The sequence below is a fragment of the Mauremys reevesii genome, linkage group 2 (genome assembly GCF_016161935.1).
Source record: "Mauremys reevesii isolate NIE-2019 linkage group 2, ASM1616193v1, whole genome shotgun sequence".
Taxonomy (NCBI): Eukaryota; Metazoa; Chordata; order Testudines; family Geoemydidae; genus Mauremys; species Mauremys reevesii.
The window spans coordinates 265,511,691-265,524,851 of record NC_052624.1 but is presented as its reverse complement, the minus strand read 5'-3'; the positions used below and the strand labels follow the sequence as shown (position 1 = coordinate 265,524,851).

The following is a 13,161-nucleotide window of genomic DNA, read 5'->3' as shown; positions in this document are numbered from 1 at the left end:
AGTGGCACTGGAACAGAAGTCAAAATGATCAGACATAATGTTTAAGACCCATTATAGAGCCAACAAATTTAGCTGGGCAAGGAAGAAGATACATGTATAAATATTGTGTATCTTTCTTTAGAAGCTGCAGCTTCTATTACCATTATTTTTAAGCCTACAATTTTAAAACTGAATGTGTTTTATATGAAACTTAATTACTGCATATGGTGGCTTGCATAGTAAGTATATGGCTACTGAATGAGTGTGGTTACTAATCCAGGGTGATTTCTAAACAAAGATATATGGTGGTCTCACTTGTGTTGGTACATGCAGAATGGAAAAAAAGAGAGTTAGGGCAAAGCAAATATTTATTATACACAGCCACTCAATTTCGAAATGCTACATCTTGATTTAGAATAGGTTAAAATAGACAGCAAATTGCTGCATCAGCCCTTTGTGAAGATGCTACAAGTTACAGCGATATAAATAAAGTTTTCTTAAAGAACGCTTTTCACTGAAAATCGATAAAAATGACCGAGGGAAATTTCTAGAAGGCCCATTTCTCTCTCTCTCTCTCTCTCACACACACACACACACATCTATTCACCCTTACTGTACTTTATTCCTACTGGTGTTATGATAAAACTATAAGTTATATATTGAATTTTTCTGAAGGATTTCCTTAGCTCTATTTAACTATTTCAGGGGTTGGATTCACATATTGTAGGATTTTGAACTCCTGATGTTCTGCATGGATTTTTTTAAGTTAATGTTTTATTTTTTAAAGAACATGACATCAACACCAGTCAGTAGAATAGCAAACAAGAACAAAATGACACAAGCTGTATTATGATCTCTCTGTGCTGATAAAGGGGATGGAATTTAAGTGTCACAACAACTTAATGTACCTAAACCAAAATATTGATGTCAGTGTAAATTTCACTTGTAAGTAAATGGAAGAGTTAAAGGGACATAGAGACCTTCTAAAAATATCTGTTTCTAGGTAATAATGGCAGATTTTTCAGAGGTGCTGAGAACCTGATGTTCTTGTTGAAGTTAGATGGAGCTATGGACGCTCAGCACTGCTGGAAACCAGGTCAAACTCAAAAAAGATAAAAAATCTGCTCTTGATTACACAGGTATAAACCCAAAATAACTGCATCCATTGGCTTCAATGCCAATGGATTTAACTCTCCAGTTCAAACTCAGGTGATGCTACTTCAGAAATAGGCTTTAAAAATCTTGCAAATGCTGTTCACATTTTCAGTGGCTCAGGTCCTGAAAGTGCATCTCACTCGCGTGCAGAGGCATTTCTCTAATTCACAATCAAACCCGGGTTTGGTTCATTTTGGGACCACTCAAGAGCTCAAGCTAGTGCAGAATGTGACTGCCCACTTGGTGTGTGGTGCATCAGGCAGAAGCACAGAACAGCAGAGAACTGCTTCCATGTAAATTTCTGGGTGGAGCTCAAGGTGCTTGTTTTAAGTTATAAAACACTGAATGGTTTGGGACTCAGTTGACTGACCCTTCTCCTTATGCAATGTTGCCAGTGATCAGCAAAGACAAGCACTTGAACTGAAGCCTCCTACTGACGGAATGTTTTCTTTGATGGATCCTTAACTCCAATTTGCTTCCTTCCTTGATCTGTCAGAGCCTGGATTCTGTAAACTTCTGTGCATGCTGCAGAACTAATCTTTACTAAGAGGCAGCCAGGGTTCATAGATGGAGGAGCTGTATATGGAAGGGGACGTATGAAATGAGTAGGTAGAGGGCCTTTATTTTTGTAGGGGGACTATTAATTGGAGAATTTATGGATCAAGGTCCTGTAAGGAAATATTTTAAATTTTCTAATTGCCTGTTTTTAAATGCTGGGAGAAGTCCCGAGCCTAGTAGAGACATTGGAGGAATCTAAATTAAATAACGATATAACATTGCATGGCAGTTTTAACTGGATACAGTGTTCTCCTGTCCAGGGTTACTGTGCACTATTAAACAGCTATGGCATTCCAGCCCCAAAAGGGCCTGCATTTCAGTGGTGGGTGAAGCGATTCCCTATATTTCACAGTGTGGAGCACCTGGGCACAAAAGGCTCTCACTAAATGTGAATTATTAAAATGGTCCAGCAAAAGTGTGGAGGAGAACACAGCTGAAGATGCTGTTTGTTACATAATAGACGTCTCAGCATAGATCCATGCTGTCTTGGGCCTGGCCTACACTACGAGTTTATCTCGAATTTAGCAGTGTTAAACCAAATTAACCCTGCACCCATCCACACAACAAAGCCCTTTACTTCAATATAAAGGGCTCTTAATATTGATATCTGTACTCCTCCCCGACGAGGGGAGTACCGTTGAAATCGGTATTGCCATTTTGAATTAGGGTTAGTGTGGCCACAATTCGACGGTATTGGCCTCCGGAGCTATCCCACAGTGCACCACTGTGACCGCTCTGGACAGCAATCTGAACTCGGATGCACTGGCCAGGTAGACAGGAAAAGCCCTGCGAACTTTTGAATTTCATTTCCTGTTTGCCCAGCGTGGAGAGCTGATCAGCACAGCTGACCATGTAGTCCCAGAATCAAAAAAGAGCTCCAGCATGGACCGTACGGGAGATACTGAATCTGATCTCTGTATGGGGAGATGAATCTGTTCTATCAGAACTCCGTTACAATAGACAAAATGCCAAAACATTTGAAAAAATCCCAAGGCTATGATGGACAGAGGCCACAACAGGGACTCACCACAGTGCTGCGTGAAACTTAAAGAGCCGAGACAAGCGTACCGGAAAGCCAAAGAATCAAATGGACGCTCACAAAGGGAGGGGCGACTGACGACTGTAGCTATCTGTAGCTATCCCACAGTTCCTGCACTCTCTGAAAACCATTTGAATTCTTGGCTGAGTTTCCAAAGCCTGAAGGGTCAAAAACATTGTTGCAGGTGGTTCAGGGTATATATCCAGGTCATTCTCTTCTTTGTCTAATGGAGATTCAGTCCTGCCTGGAATATCATGCCAGCTGGAGGCTTCTGCCTCAGGCTGCTCTCCCAGTCAACAGCACCGCGTGGTTGCGCCTGCCCCAGTCTACCCCTTGCTACCAGGGATCACAATCAGATACTTAGACCTCTACATTTTGCCTCAAATAAAAAAAATTAAGCTGCCGTTTAGAACTGTCCCCTAACATACATATCCTGGGACATTTTGTATTTTACCAGAGTCAACCAAAGGCCCACACACAAATGGAGATTCAGTCCTGCCTGTGCTTCTATCCTAGTGCTTGTCACAGATTCCCATTTTCAGCTATAGGCTGAGTAAGTGCAGAATGGTGGTTCTTACTCCACTTTGCTGTAAGCCAACCGCCCTCCCCTCCCCCCTTTGATCTCTGCTGGCAGAAGCAATAAAGTCAGTGCTGTTTCTTATTCATGCATTCTTTATTACTTCATCACACAAATGGGGGGATAACTGCCACGGTAGCCCAGGAGGGGTGGGCGAGGAGGGAAGCAACGGGTGGGGTTATTGCAGGGGCACCCCCTAGAATGGCATGCAGCTCATCATTTCTGCAGGATGTCTGGGGCTCTGACCCAGACCGGCCGTTTGCCTCTCTGGTTCTTTAGTAGCCCTGATATTCTAGGCAGGACTGACTCTCCATTAGACAAAACTTAAAGAAGCGAATGACCTGGGGAGTCATTCCCATTTTTGTCCAGGCACCCCCGACTGACTTCACTGAGGCCGGCCAGGAGCACCCATGACAGCAGCAGACGGTACAGTATGACTGGTAACCGTCTTTGCTAACTTGCAAAGGCTGCTGTGTAGCACCGCAATACCGCGTCTGTTAGCAGCATCCAGTAGACATCCGGTGACAGTGAAAAAAGGCTGAACAGGCTCCATGGTTGCCGTGCTATGGCGTCTGCCCAGGCAATCCAGGGAAAAGGGTGCAAAATGATTGACGGAGGGAGGATTGACTTACAACATTTACCCATAACCACCCGCGACAAATTTTTGGCCCCATCAGGCATTGGGATCTCAACACAGAATTCCAATGGGCGGGGGGAGACTGCGGGAACTATGGGATAGCTAGCCACAGTGCAACGCTCCGGAAGTCAACGCTAGCCTTGGTACATGGACGCATGCCGCCAAATTAATGTGCTTAGTATGGCCGCGTGCCCTCGACTTTATACAATCTGCTTACAAAAATCGGTTTCTGTAAAATCGGAATAATCCCGTAGTGCAGACATACCTCGGTCACAGTCAGCTTCCTCTCATCACCTTTTATTAGTATGGACAGCTCTGTTCTACATACTAACAGAGACGATGCTTTGGCATGCTGGGGAAGTATGCTAATGCATATTGGCCCCAGTTCGGCAAAGCACTGACGGATGTGCTTAATGTTAAGCACATGTTTAAGTCCCATTGGGACTCAATGGGAATTAAGCACATCTTTAGGTGCTTCAATTAATGGGGATGGGACTGTTTCATGTGTTTCAGGTTAAGCATATGCTGAAATGCTTTGTTGAATCAGGGCTATTATGTTCCATGCTCCTCTGATCTGAGAGCACCAATATTGTACACCAGAAAAGATAATGCTGTCCATATCCCAAAGCCTTGCAGAGTCTGATGCGATACACTGGGGTACTGTACACATCTGGATTGACTCATATAAGAGTTCTCTTTTTATTTGAAGAGTTCACACAAGGGGGCCGAATTCAGGTTGCATTATGTGCATTATGATACAGACTTTAATTACATGGTCACATACCATTTTTACTGCAGGCCCCTGTCTCCATTGAGCATCACTGGTAGCAACAGTTGTTTTATGGAAGTAAAAAGGGCTCATCCATTTTCACCACCATTGTGCCTAAATCTACTCAGAGCTGGGTTAGATGCTGCAGCAGTAAAATCTTTTGCTACCACTGGTGGTGCTGGGAGATTGTTAGAAAAGTGCTGGGGGATGCAAGACCATCTATCCTCATCCCCCTTTCATATGTGACAGATTATTCCATCAAAAAGAACAAATTCAAATTTGCTCATAGAAGAAACTCATTTTTATACTGCAGTGATCACAGTCAGTCTATTAATAGATTATAAAACCAGAAGGGACCAGTTTGATCTAGTCTGATCTGTTGCATAACAGGCCATAGAATTTCCCTGAAATAATTCCTCTTATATGTTTCAGTTTCCATACCATGGCAAAATCCAGACATCACACAATGAAATACAACTGCAGAACCATTGTATAATTATTTCTAAGCTTCCACTATTCTTGTTCTAAAATAAAGATTAAAAAAAAAGAGCGGGCGAGCGAGAGAGAAAGAGACAGACGGACAAAGAGGCCACTTTGGTTTTTAGTCATCTCCCTGTCTCACTTTTTGCTTCACCACTTTGAAATAATAATACCACCTAGTTCTTCAGCCACAGAGCTCAAAGTGCATTACCCCTGTATTATCATTATCCCCATTTTACAGGTGGCAAAACTGAGGCACAGAAAGATGAAGTGACTTTCCCAGGTCCTTGAGCACGCCAGTGGCAGAGACAGGACTAGAACCCAGCTCTCCCAATTCCAAAGTCTAGTGCTCTATCCACTAGGCAACAGTGCCTCCCTAAGAACATGTTTTATTTTATTTTGTTTTATTTTCTCTAAAAGAACCATGTGGTAAAATCAGCAAAAGAAAGAGAAAGAGAATCTAAGAGGCATCAAAGCCAAAACAAGACTTATTGAACGTGTGCATGTGAGGATGCTCAGATAGAGTGGAGGAGCTGAGATACCACAATGATGGGTACATTATAAATAGCTACACGGACAGATGGATAGATAGATGTAGAAGAAAGCAAGACACTGTTCCAGTTAAGATTGTGATTAAGGCTAAAAATTGTATAAGGCTCCAGTTGGGCATGGTCTCAAATAGCGATGTGGAAAGACTTTTTTTTCCTTTTAACCTACGGTTTGTAAATTTATTTTTAAGAATTAGTTTTTCCGCTCAAAAAAAATTATGACCCTATGTGCAAATTAAGGACAAATTGGATGCTTCCCTTTAGAGATTTGTAAAAAGTTAACTCTATTCTGATCATCCGTGTTTACTTGCAGGAAAAGATCCACAGAAGTTCTCCCCAGTCCCAGACATCAATGAGATCTCTGTGATGCCACAGAAAACCACTTTGAACCCTTGACCTTTACGTGAGATGGCCTGCCTGCAAGAGGAGGAAAAATAGGGCACAAATCTCTAGAGCCCATGAAGAGGCATCTCAAACCAGCTGATGCAGACATTGCCTTTTGCTGTCAGGGTGAGGAAAACATCTCTCCAGCACTTGACTTCCTCGATGGGATGTCTGCCAAAGTGTAGAGACGTTGTGAATTCAGATGTCCATGGTGCCTGCCCCTCCAATACCTTGGCTCACGTCTCATTTAGGATAAATTAATATAAAGTTGTTAAGAAGCCCCCTCCAGCCCTGAAGCTACCAGTCAGTTCTCATACCAAATGAAGATCACATATGCCAAATCTCAAAGAATCACACCATATGAATTTGGAGGGGCTGCCACATCTAATTTAATAGCTTTTCACTGGGAATGTCAGAGAAAATAACAGAAGTGTCTCAGAGCTTTCAAAAGGAAGCATCTTGTCAGGACATCAAAGCCCACAAAAGATGGCTTTTAGCTTCGTTGGGTCTTCTGACAGAGTTGTTAAATGATTCTGCCTCTGCTCCTCTGAAATGGGCGCCTCAGACTCTCCTGTGCTTAAAAGTTAACTAGATCAGCCGCTAAGGAAGAATACCAACTTGCTAGCACAGGGGTTCTCAACCTTTTTCTTCGGAGGCCCCTCAACATGCTATAAAATCTCCTGTGCCACAACAACTGGCTTTCTGCAAATAGAAGCCAGGTCTGGTATTAGGGGATAGCAAGCAGGGTGACTGCCTGAGGCCCCATGTCATAGGGGTTCCACAAAGCCACATTGCTCAGGCTTTGGCTTCAACTCTGGGTGGCGGGGATCAGGGCCCTGGGCTTCAGCCCCATGCAGTGGGCATCGGCTTTCTATCCTAGGCTCCGGCAAGTCTAATGCTGGCCCTGCTTGGTGGCCCCCCTGAAACCTGCTCGTTGCCCCTCAGGGGGCCCTGGACCCCTGGTTGAGAACCATGGTGCTGGCATGAGTCACCACACTGTACCAACAGATGGCTGTTTCTGTAACTAGTAATGATTTAAAATCAAACAAACCCCAAACTCACTCAGCTACAGCCTAGCTTTGTTCCACAGCAACAAACAAATCTACGTAGAAAACAAAAAAGTTAAACCCCATCTCACAGCCTTCATTTATTTTTTCAAAAATACTAAGATTTTTAGGGGCCAAATTCATCCCTGGTATGAAGCCAATGGTGTTTTGCCAGGAATGGATTTGATTTTTTTTTTTTCCCTAGTCACGCACAGCCTCCCCCACCACAACCCAGCCTGTTTTGTTGTTTATGTTTCATTATCATTGGAAATCCATTGACCTTCCTTTCAGTTGCTTTTGTTGACAGAAGCAGTCTCAGGCAGTGTGGGGGTGCAGAGATGAGCTGTTGTTACTGGTGCTCCACCACAGGAGCCATGGAACTAGGCCTCAGCGAGCACAACAGGCAGAGAGCCTTAGACCAGTGACTCATTCAGGCCAAGCATACATGACTCACCTGAACATGGGGATGAAATAGAGACTTCACACAGCCAAACCCTGGCCTCCTTCCTGCACCCTCCCCACCCCCCGCAACATGGGCTGCCATACTTCCTTTTTGTCTTGCCACGCTAGAACACAAAATCCTGGTATTTCATGAGCTAAGACACAAAAAGCTAAAGACAACAAAGGTTAAAAATGAGATCACTTGTCTCTAAACACACAGCTGTATGCCTGAGCTTGGTCCAAGCTGCGTGTGTGTGTGTGTGTGTGTGTGTGTGTGTGTGTGTGTGTGTGTGTGTGTGTGTGTGTGTGTGTGTGTGAGAGAGAGAGACAGACAGACAACTGATTTGAGCTGGTACTATACAGGTCAAAAGTGACCTGCTCCTTTAAATATATCTTCTCAAAAATCCATTACAGCATTTGAACGAGTGGCCACAGTGAACGGCTTTCTTACTGTTTAACTCTGGGTCAGAATAACTCAACTTCCCCCTCACAATGACTTTTTAAATAGGAAAATGGCTCGACAGAGCCAGACTCAGGGACAGAGTGTCAACTGATTTTGTGCATCCATGTGAGAAAAAGCCCCAGACTTCTTAGCTGTGCCCTTAGGCACTGAATAGAGGGCAAGAGTGGGGCCACTGATGGGTTCTTAAGAACCATACAGCGCGACAGGCTGCGAAAAATGAACCAATGCTTAGGCCAGATCTACACTAGAAAAGGTTTGCCAGTATAGCTATACCAGTGTAACTATACCAGCAAATCCTTCCAGTATAGATGCAGCTTATACTGGCAAAAAAGTGCTTTTACTGACATAGCTTATGCCAGTTCCCTGAGGTAAATAAGTTCTGCTGCCAAAACTACTTTCATGCCAGTATAACTGTATCTACAATAGGGCTTTTGCGGGTATAGAAATGTAAAAAAAAATCCACTCCCCTATCTGACATTTCTGTACTGTCAAAGGTTTCTAGTGTAGACCTGGCTTCAGGAGTTGTTCTAGCCTAGGACTGATCAGACCAAGAATCAAAATTCTTTACCTGCTGAACGCTGAGCCTCTTGAGAAGTGGGCATTAGCCCCTCTTCACACCCTCACATCCCTCTCTTTCAACACTTGTGGCCCTAACCACTGGCCAGTTGCACCTCCTAATTTCTACTTTGGGGCTCCCTCCCCACAATTATCTGCTTAAGGAACAGTGCTCCCTCTAAGCAGGCTCCCCAGAGGAAGCAGCAGAGTGGAAATCTCCCATGCAGTTGGGATACTTCCCATTTGCACAAAGCAAAGCCAAAACCCAGAGAAGAGCAACTGCAACCAATGTGACATAGAAGATGAGAGGTGCCTTTGACTCCAACATGCAGAATATGAGGGGCGTGAGAAAGGTATTTCCTCACATCATCAGAAATTGTAAGAAACCTCTCCTTAAAAAGCAATAAGGAAAATCTTCGTAACTCTGGGAGAAAGGAGAGAGACAGCAGAAATGGGACCATGCATCCTACAACAGTATCAAAATTGGCCAGATCTGACAAATGGGTAAGGGATGAAACCCCAAACTGTTTGAAACCCTATCCTTGGTGAATCGTGCCTACTGCAGATTGATACCTGAGAGGTCTGTCTGTCTTTTTTTTTTTTTCTTTAAAGAAAAATTACACCCCTCTCCCCCCGACACACTTTGGCATCACTTGTATGGCTTATCACGCTAACAGAATCTAACGGATCTGTCTTACTCAGTTGTCTGCTCTGCCATACATCAACACAGAGGGACCCCAGCACCTGCCTTCATCCAGGAATTTGTGGCAGGGGAAAGAACAACAATAATCAAAAGAAAATATAAATTAAAATGAACAAACAAAAAATTGAGGTTTCACTTCCAAGATACAGAAAGGGTGGGAGTGGTGTCGTCACTTTGAACAAGGAGGGTTGGGATTTTTTTTTACTAATCTTTTGGTTTAATTGCTCAGTAGCCTAATCTCCATAAAAAGTATGTTCTTGATAATAAATTTCCTGAACACAACAAACAGTCACCACAACTCAAGGAATGAATTGCGCCCTATGACTCAAAACTGTAACAATAAAAAAGCTACAAGAAACAATGCCCCAGATCGGATGTCTAATTTCACTGAGTTCTGAACTGCCTCACACAGTTCTCCAATTCTTTTCTTTGGAACCCGTTCCTCACAGTGAGTTACAGATGAAGCAGCTGGGGAACACACGTTAGGGACATCTCTGACAGACAGCAGCCAAGTCTTTATGACTTCAGGTTTCAGGATATTATCCCAGTTTATAGTGCAACAAATCAATCTGATTGAAAAACAATTACAGTCTACATTCATTACTCTTAGATGCTATTCAGATATTGTTTCTACCAACTCACAAACTGCACGGCCACTTTATAAAGTAGAAAATCAGTTGCATTTATTTCCTCTTATCAGCAGAATTTCTTACCACTGTCAGTACTCTAAAGCCAAGCACTCTACAATGCTGCAACTACTCTATGCCTGAACTGGCTAGTTAATTTCTGACTTGCTTCATTGATGGCTTCCTCTCCCCATACCTTTCAACTTGTGCCTGCACATCATCTACAAGATTCAAAGTGTGGATGTGCATGCTTGACTTTGAAACACTTGATTCCAAGAGGCATGGCTATGCAAAAGTCAAACTCGAGGAGTTTAGGCCAGAGCAGATTTTAATTAACATTACATGATCAATCATCATACATCCCCCACTTATTTTTCACCACACAAAGACCATGGGAGGGGGAGATGGCAAAGGTGTGCAGTATATTAGAGTTATTATCCTGTCCCCATTTAGAAAAGCTAAATCCAGGGATGTGGGAGGAGAGTTACATTTCAGGGTATGAAAAGGAACCTACACGGGATAGTGTTTCCTCCCCCCACAACTGTTTTTAAGCGTGCAGCTGTTACAGTAATATAAAAAAGCATATCAACTAGGATAGCGAAAATGCCATTACATTCTACTGTAATTACATGCTTAGCACATTTTAATAATGTACAGGGGAATAAGCACAAGTGGACCAGGGCAAATGAGACCCATAAGAAGGTTCATATATAGCAGCTGGTTATAGCTTACATGATTTACAGAAGAAAATAGTAGTAGAAGGGAAAAACTTCGGGAAGATCTCATACTTGGAAGTTGGAGCACAGTTTACATTGGACAATGTGTTGGGGAATACAGACTAGATCTTCTAAACCAGGGTTTCTCAAACAGGGGTTGCTGCTTGTGTAGGGAAAGCCCCTGGCGGGCCAGGCCGGTGTGTTTATCTGTCCCGTCCACAGGTCCAGCCGAGGGACTTACTGGCCGCCGCTTCCAGCAGCTCCCAGTGGCCCAGAGCAGCGATCCGTGGCCAGTGGGAGCCGCGATTTGCCGGACCTGCGGATGGGGCAGGTAAACACACCGGCCCGGCCTGCCAGGGGCTTTCCTTACACAAGCGGCGACCCCTGTTTGAGAAACCCTGTTCTAAACTTTTATTCATGTTGGAGCTGGCTAGAGGCTTGAGACCCTTTTGATTCTTTGTAGGTTGAATAAAATGGAATTAGAAGAAAGTGGAATTAGAAGGTGAGGGTTCTGAATAAGATTTATAATACTTGTGTGGAAATGTTAATTTATTAGGTTAATGTTAAAGATAAACTTCTGTATAATTTGAATTATTCTATTATTTTTGCTTCATGTATGTTAGTAGTGACAAAATGAAACTTAAAAAATAATTATAGTGCCATAAACAGAACACAATTTGAAAACATCCAGGTGTTCATGATTATGGCTGTTTTTTGACACCTAGAATTCTAAATGAAAAAAGTGATTTGTAGTTTTTCTTTCTTATAAAATCATATGGTCAAGATTCCAAAAGCGACTAGTGATTCTGGGCGCTCTACTTTTTCGGCACCCGACCTGGGACAGTACAAAGGGCCTGACTTTCCGACAGCTGGTGCTCAGCACTTTCTGAAAATCAAGCCCTCTTAAGATACTCCTTAAGGTACCTTTAAAGGAGGCATCCCAAATCACTAGTCACTGGTCTTCATCACCCTAGCCTGCCAATTAACTACTGAACAAGACTCCATGTTGTTTTTTGGGGGGGTTGGGACGGTGGGTGGGAGGAGGGGAAATTTTCAAAGGCACCAAGGGGTATTGACTGCAGAGGAAGGATGACCCAGTGGTAATAGCACTAGCCTAGGACTTTGGAAACCTGGGATGAGTTCCCTGTTCTGCCACAGACTTCCTGTGTGACCTTGGGCAAGTTACTTAGCCTCTTTGAACTTTAGTTCCCCATCTGTAAAATGGAGATAATAGCACTAGTAGGGACGTTGTGAGAATAAATGCATTATAGACTGCGATGCACTCTGAGATCTACTGACGAAGAGTGGTTGGTATTTATTATTATTAAAGCCAATAGGAGCTGTGTGACTAACTCCTCTCTGTGCCATTGAAAATCTTCCCCTTTGTCTTTAAACAAATTTGGCATGTATATGCCCAGTGTGATAGTGATCTGGGCTTATAAATGGTATAAAATCATGTATACTGGGAGACGCCTCATCAAACCAAGACATACTAGTAAGTGTTATATAATTTACATAGGTACTTTGTTCTCATTGCAGATTTTTAAACTATAGACGACAGCTATTTGAAGACTTTCATCATGAAAAATAAACTTTGTCATTTGCATTGCTGAGAGTCCAAGGCCTCAGACAGAATCAGGGCTACACTAGCTATTGTACATACACAAATGGACAGTCCTTTCCCAGTTAAGTTTAATATTAAACTAAAATACTGTGTGCCATGACTTTTAAAAAAAATTCCCAGCTAGAATCATCAGCCAGAATATTTACAGTTGATGGCTTAAAGTTAGGCGCCTAAATCCATGTTTAGGGACCTAAATATAAGTGCAAAAGACACTCACTAGTCCCAGTAAAATCAACGGGAGATTCAGGTTCTTAGCACCGTATCAAGCTGATTATATGTAGGTGCCTGAGTGCAGTTTTAGGAGCCTGCCTCTCAAGTCAGAAAATGTTGGCCCTGACTTTGTATTTTGAATCATCATGGAATAATCTGTCTAAAAGGGAAGTTTCTCCTCTAACCCTTGTCACTTGGTGGTTAGTTTACACCCTGAAACATAATTATTTGCAGCACAGTAATGCATGGTGGTTCCCCCAATGATGAGGGCCTCTGTCTGGCAAACACTCCACAATCATAGTAAGAGACTGACTCTGTCTAGAAGAGCTTACAGGCTAAACAGACAAGGGGTGGGTGGAAGAATGGACACCGGGAGGTGAAGTAACTTGTCCAAAGTCAAACAGCAGATCAGTGGCAGAGCTGGAGATGGAATCCCTGTTTCCATACTTCTTGTCCAGTGCTCTATCCACTGGAACAGACTGTTTCTGCAAGCATGGCATGAAGGTTTATATCTTTCCAAAACTATATTTTTAAATATCCTACTTATTTGTAATAGTAAGTGTTCTCAATAGCCACAGAAATGTCTAACCTCTTCAAATCCTTGGCCTCAATTATTTCCAGTGGCAGTGAATTCTACGGGTGAATTATGCA

At 43.0% G+C, this 13,161-nt stretch overlaps 1 protein-coding gene across 7 annotated transcripts in view; it reads right to left on the bottom strand.

Annotated features, from left to right (window-relative positions):
- ZHX2 (zinc fingers and homeoboxes 2) overlaps positions 1–13,161 on the bottom strand; it is a 118,426-nt gene that overhangs the window by 10,925 nt on the left and 94,340 nt on the right. The gene's annotated exons all lie outside the window — the stretch shown is intronic.